Below are 6,883 nucleotides of genomic sequence, written 5' to 3'. Positions count from 1 at the left end.
ATGTAGGTATTTAATTCCTTGGCTGTCCAATTGCGATCTCATGCAGCTTTCCCCACTCAGCTCTGTTATTCTCATTATATAGGTATCAATCAGTGACCCATTCTCCATATACACCAATGCCTTACCGTTGGATCAAGGCAGAATCCATAGGCCTCACCAATTGATATGATAAGTTCTGCCAATGGTGGCCAATTTTCTGCCATGAATTGTTTCCTCAGCTCTCTTATCCAAAGTTCCATAGGACTTAACTGCTACTGTAACCCATTGGGAAACTGGCCCTTGTATGCTACTCCAAAACTACCTGACCCTGAGTGAACTTATTAGATGCTGGGGAGTAAATCTCATGGCCTTCTCTTTCATGATGTCATTAAGGAACCTATCCATTGCTTCCATTTTTATTTTTTGAATTCATGCTAAAGTTTGGAAGAATAGTGGTGTAGTTGCAGTATTGCTGTTGGAAATTTGCCTTTGAGGGATGTTGTTGTGTTTTCGACTTCTGAACAATCTTAGATCAGAATAGTTATCATAATTATTACTGCACCTCCAACAACTGGCAGTGTTAGAATTCAATAATTAGAGAGTTGCATAAAGAGTAAGAGAGTTGGCTTACTAGCGGCGACAACCAACTGCCCCACGCAGGGATTTTAATCTTTGTTTGGCGACTGCGTCTCTTTGAAGAACTTGACATCTGACATGCCAAACACAAAGTGAAGATAAGTGAAGGAGAATCTTGAGGGGAAAAAAAACACATTCTACATATTCTTCTGTCTTCCCCCTATTTCATGACTACGCCATTGTTTTTTGTCGTCCAAGAGATCCACATAGTTCTATCAAATTGATTCAGTTGTTAGGCGTCCAATATTTGTGTAAATGCTGGTTTATACACAAATTATAGGAAAGCCATTGCTTTGTTATGTCTTTAAAGATCAGCTTCAATCAACTGTCATTCTTTTGTCATTTATATCTTCCTGAAACCCCAATTTGAGTCATACGTTAGTTCCATTAATTGCAACTTTCGTCAAGGTTTTGATTCCCTTGTCTTATTAAATAAAGAACAGGTCTGGAAATTATCAATGGATGTTCTTTGTAAAGTGGAATTAATGGCAGGTATGTAAGATAACTTTGGGCTTTCCCTTTCAGTTTTTAACCTTTGATTATTAAGCAAATTTGTATTTTGTGTACTTTGTGTCCTTGCTAGGTGAGTTTATGAATACTTACTAAATTTGAGATTGGCTTTGTGAGGACGTCACCTGGTTGAGTTGGTAAGTGACAGGGTACTGGATACCATGTGATATCCCCTCCCACAGTAGGTTAGTCGGGTATGGTACCCGAGCAGAGTTTCTATTAGCAGCTTGTGCCGCGGTTCACAAGTTACTATTAAAAACTTGTCCAATTACATATCCAACCAACCAAACCAATAAAATTAACACATCCTAAACCTGTCAGTTTAATTTATTTAACTCACTTCATTCGTAACTAAAAGCAACCCCAAGCTTTCTTTATAACTTAAAGTCTACTATACATAGCTCAAAATAACAAACTTTACATCTGTCTCAAGTTACTTTACCATTCACACCCACCTACATGCATAATACCAAGGTTTTTCCTTTCACTCAGAGGGGCATGGCCAACCTTTTATGACAAACTTCTAGATGATACTGATGCGGTACTTTTATAATGTTATGACTCTGCTGATCTGCAAAAAAATTTTACAGAAAAAGAGAGGGATAAGACCTAAGTCCCAGTGAGTGGATAATCTGTTAACCATGGAGGAAATAAGAGGTTTCAGCTGTGATACTATTTACATACATTAAATATAACGTGTTTATGTCACATATGAAACATTTGCATTTGATTTTAAAGCATTTAGATTTCAACCATAAGAAATCTGCTATTTGCCAATAGTACTACAACTAGCAGGACATAAAGATGTTGCTTTAAAATAAAGCATTAAATAAAATCGCTTGCTCAAGTCATTTTTCCTAGACCGTAGAGTCCACTTTCCTTCACTGAGAAATTTGATACATAGAACATTCACATATGTTCTGAAATCATTATGCTTATAAATAATATATTTGTTGCTCAGTCATATGTATACATAGCTTAAATATTGAAAATCATGGCTCCCGCGAGCCATACTGCCGGCCACTCGCAATGAGGCACCATTCTCATGAGTAGGCCCGACAGTCCTATGCATGGTGCTACTATTACGCCCTCCCCGGCGTCCCAATTCTGCCCCACTAGTACATATCATTACTACACCCTCCCGGCGTCCCATTTCTGCCCTATTGGGCCATATCATAGCTTACGCCCTCCTGGTGTCCCATCTTTGCCCTACTAGGCACATATCATAAACTCTGATGTGATGTATTCAAGGTAAAAGTGCAAATATTAGTTACTATACACAGAGTTTGGAGTCGACTCTAAAGTTACAGGTGTCGACTCCGTGAATTACAGAGGTCACTCATACTTTGCTTGGGGTCGACTCCTGTTCTATTGGGGTCGACTCACAATAGCTTGGAGTCAAACTGAAACGACTCTCTTGGCTGAGATAAGGGGTTTTAAGTGGTTCAGTCACTTTGGGTTAATCCATTCCCAAATAAGTTCATAAACTTACGAATCAACAAACATGAATTTAAAATATTTTCAAGCATAGCATATATTTTCCCAAATCAGATCATTATCCACGATAGAAAGCAATTTAATCATGAGAATTAAATACTTCTTATTTCCATTCTGTAGCATATTCATTCTGAATTTTGGAGACATCAATTCATTTCTCTGGAATTACAAAATAAACTACCATAGTTAAGAAGAAAACCACTCACCTTGTGATGGCTAACGCACCAACCCAGTGCTTGATACTCCCGGCACACTTCCGGGACTCTCTTCTCCTCCTAAACAATTAAAGAGTCGATCAAAATTATAACCTAATATGATGCAACATGATTATGCATGTCCAAAAAGAAATCCAACACCCCTCATCTCACTTCTGATTTTACCTTGCCTGTCTTGTTTTAGGATAAATAAACACCTCTTAATTCTAAAAGGTTTTCCAAGCTTTATCTCCTCTTTGATACCCTCGGTTAGGACTAGAAAACCTTTTATATCATCTATAAATTTTCAGCTGCCAACAACTACTTAACATCAAAATAAATCAGAATTCCAATACCCTGTTTCAGCTTGGTTGTTCTGTTTTCGAGCCAATTAAACCTCTTAATTCCCGGAGGTTCTTAAACAATCAATTCCACCTATTAGGCTCTGTGTTAGGACTAGAAAAACCCTAACACAACCTACAAACTTTCAGCTTTAAATAACAATTTAATCCACCTAAAACACAATCAATTCACCTATTAGGCTCTGTGTTAGGACTAGAAATCCCTACACAACCTACAAACTTTCTGCAGAATTTCAGACTGCTTTTCAACCATTTCGGAAGCATAGTTCAAATCCTTTTTCATACCTAAAAATTCATGCTAAAATAACTAAAATCTTCCTTTATCACCCTCCTACGTGCACTACAGAAAGATCATCTTCCCGATGCTTTTTATACTCTTTACCGACGCTTATAAGCGTCGGCTAAAGTTCCCGCAACGCAAACAGAAGCGTCGCAAAAGCATTGGCGATACCGGAGTGGCAAATGTTTTTGCCGACGCTACAAGAAAGCGTCGGCAAAAACTGGGCTTTCCCGACGCTTATGTAAGCGTCGGCAAAAACGTGATTCGCCGACGCTTTAAAGCGTCGGTAAAGCCCAAAGCAAGCCCACAAAAAGATGGTCTTTCCCCCGACGCTAATAGAAGCGTCGGCAAAAAACAGCATTCCCCGACGCTTTAAAAGCGTCAGGAAAGCCCAAAGGAAGCGCAGCTATGGCGTGCGAGGGGTGTCAACGGGGGTTTTTAACGACGCTTTAAAGCGTCGGCGATGGCGTGCCAGGGCGGGCCAAAGGGGGGTTTTTAACGACGCTTTAAAGCGTCGGAGTGGATTTTGTTTTAAAAAAAACAAAAGCGTATTAAAAAAGATATTATAGCAAATATGAACCTGCATTACATTTACATCAAGACAAACTTACAGATCATTCGAAACATTCATATTCTCATATAAGATTAAATTTACATAAGTTTAGAATTACAATGTATTTTGAAAAATATAAGAAAGATACATATAAAACTCATTAAATAACAGTCTAAAAAATATCAGGGACCGCATTCAGCCCATCATCATCTCTGCGAGCTGTTGAAGTATCAGGAACCTAAAAAAAAAAAAACTTTAGAAGTTAGGAATATGAAAATTATTAACTCATGCAAATAAGTAATAATTATGTATAGTCATCAAATACATATAGTTATTTACCTGAGGAGGGAGAAATCGTGGTAACATAGATGAAATATGCTCAAGCTGAGACTGCAACTCTGAATCGTTTTCCTCGCGGCATGTTGTTACCTAGCATACACAAAAAGAAGCAATATTAGTTAAATAATAAATAAAATCTAAATATTGATTGCGGTGCTCACCAATTCTTTGGTAAGATTGTTTCTGATGCTGAGCTGCTCGATACACTACCCATTGTTTACTAATGATATGTTAACAATTCATGCAACTCTGAATCACAGCTCATTCTTGCATAAGAGCTTTTATTTCTCAGAAAGAAGGGTTGGAAACAGATGTTATAGATGCTAAAAGGAATGAAAGATTTTATTAATGTTTCGCCTTCTCCTTCGTATTGACCTGTGTGCTAGTGTTCTTGTTAATGCTATAAATCTTTTAAAGCAAATTAGCAAGTATAAAATCTTTCTAAATGATTTTCTCAAAAATCATTACCTAATGAAACAGAAGAAACATATCAGTAATCACATAAGTGCGGGAACAATGTATACCTGTTTACAAGTAGGGCAAGTATCACTCCTTTCATCCACTGAAGAATACACTGTATGTGCTGATCTTTATTGTTTCTGTTCCTAAAAGTGAGCATTCAGAATAGGGGACAAAGCAAGTCTCCAATATACAACTAAAAATGAGGCATGCCTGTAGGTTTCTGAGAACCCCGTTTCCACATAGACTTTTGTTCCATTTCTACATTAAATGCTTTGTTGGAACCATTTCTCTTTATAAGAAAAAGAAGAAGAAAATTTAACAAATCTTGTGGAGCTAACAGGTTTGAACCATGAAATGGCGCCATACTTCGCTAATTTTTTTGTCTTAGGAGATGAGCTGTACCAAAAGAATGCAGATGGACTTCTCTTGAGGCTAAAATGAAATGAAACCAGACACTATTAATTTCCGGAATGAACTGCTAATTTGACTAATTGATAATTCAAATATCGATTGAAATCTTAAGAAATAAAATAGAAAATACTGGCTGATATTTTTGATATTATCCTGAGCAACATACTAAATTAATAACCAAAAACCTCTGAAAATATTAAAACTTTATTTATGAAAGAATGATTTTTTAAAGAATTAGACATCCCCTTGGAGACTGAAAATATTTTTACAACAGACTAAATATTTTAAGTCAATAATATGCACTTAATAAACCTTCACCTGTTGCTCAGTTGGCTTTCCAATGGCTGCCTTCCCCATTCTCCTCAAGAAACAAAATGTCAAAGAATTAAGGAGATAAGTGCATAAATATGGAGATATCATAAAAACCCCTTTTATCCATCTGAATAGCTAGCATAGCACTTAAAGAAATGGGATGAAGGGAGAAATTAAAATCAAGTTACACCATCCTGATGATTAGAAAATGCTTAGTAGCTCTGTCATGGATCATCTTCCACTACCTACCTTCACCAACATTTTACCATGGACTATGTATGGTCCACAACATTATTGTCTTCCTCCCCTATACGTAAGTCCAGATGCAATAATAAGAGACGCAAACAAAATTATGGTCAAAGATATCAGAACGGAATATATTTTCCAGATATGCATTAAGTTCAATTGTCTCAAATAAGACCTCAGCAATCAGTAATTTCAACCTCTTCATTCACTTCATCCACAGTAAGACGGTCTTCCCCAGCAATTCCTCACTAGGTGCTTGGCGAACAGCAATTCCCCTAATGGATTAAACATGTCAAAAAACATACATGCAAATCTGTATTAATCAAATACGCAGATTTAACCCCCTTTTTTTCCTCCAAAGAATTGCAGATATGATCATTCTTAAAGTTCAAAATTTTTTATTATTCAAATGAAAGAGTAAGATCCTACGGATCTAAAGCCGCATGGTTCGATGGTGGTAGACGAAATGCTGCAAATCAATCCAGGAATCAGAACACGGAGTCGATGTAATGGAAACCAATAATAAGTACAGACACGGAGCATTTTTTCCGTCACACAGATCCAGCGGCTGCAATTGCCCAACTATGGCCACCAAGTACTTCAAAATTCCTACGTTGAGCATCAAAATTAGCAGAAAATCTTTGCCCCCATCAAGACTCCAACTTTCCCAGATACCACCCATCCATGTTCATCAGAATTTGACTTCAGAATTAATACACACAAAAGAAAAAAAGAAGCCAAAGTATAGCATTGATAGCTTCCATCTATGAATTCATTCATGGAAAGAGCAATACAGAAGAAGAAGAGCATCATTTACCAAGAAGAAGAAGAAGAAGAAGAAGAAGAAGAGCAAGAGATAAGGAGCGGGGGATATTTACGTATGATTATTAGAAGTGCGAGGTTGGGAGAAGCAGGAGTAGGTACGGCGGAGGAGATCGGGGGGTGTCCTCGTAGCCGGAGAAGACCTCGTCCCAGATCTCGGCGAAAGCCCGGAGGATGAGGTCGTGGTGGCGGGGAGAACCCTAAAATGAAAGTTATCTACTCAATTCATCAATGCAGGAAAGAACCCTAAAATCCAAGTCGATTGGCGTGGATTACCAAA

General features: G+C 37.6%; 1 long non-coding RNA gene across 5 annotated transcripts; it reads right to left on the bottom strand.

Moving 5' to 3' along the window:
- Positions 1 to 4,072: 4,072 nt before the first annotated feature.
- Positions 4,073 to 6,370, bottom strand: LOC120105256. Of its 5 annotated transcripts, none has more exons than XR_005507652.1 (4): positions 5,542 to 6,370; positions 4,875 to 4,955; positions 4,351 to 4,440; positions 4,073 to 4,249 (listed from the first exon to the last, which is right to left on the bottom strand). It is a non-coding gene; the product is annotated as an uncharacterized LOC120105256 (long non-coding RNA). The 5 variants fall into 5 exon arrangements; XR_005507653.1 differs by having other exon boundaries at positions 4,875 to 4,949; XR_005507654.1 differs by having other exon boundaries at positions 4,351 to 4,955; positions 5,542 to 6,056; positions 6,211 to 6,370.
- Between the last annotated feature and the right edge of the window lie 513 nt (positions 6,371 to 6,883).

Source organism: Phoenix dactylifera, unplaced genomic scaffold, assembly GCF_009389715.1.
Source record: "Phoenix dactylifera cultivar Barhee BC4 unplaced genomic scaffold, palm_55x_up_171113_PBpolish2nd_filt_p 000241F, whole genome shotgun sequence".
Taxonomy (NCBI): domain Eukaryota; kingdom Viridiplantae; phylum Streptophyta; class Magnoliopsida; order Arecales; family Arecaceae; genus Phoenix; species Phoenix dactylifera.
The sequence above is the reverse complement of the archived record's forward strand: the minus strand, read 5'-3'. Positions and strand labels throughout refer to the sequence as shown.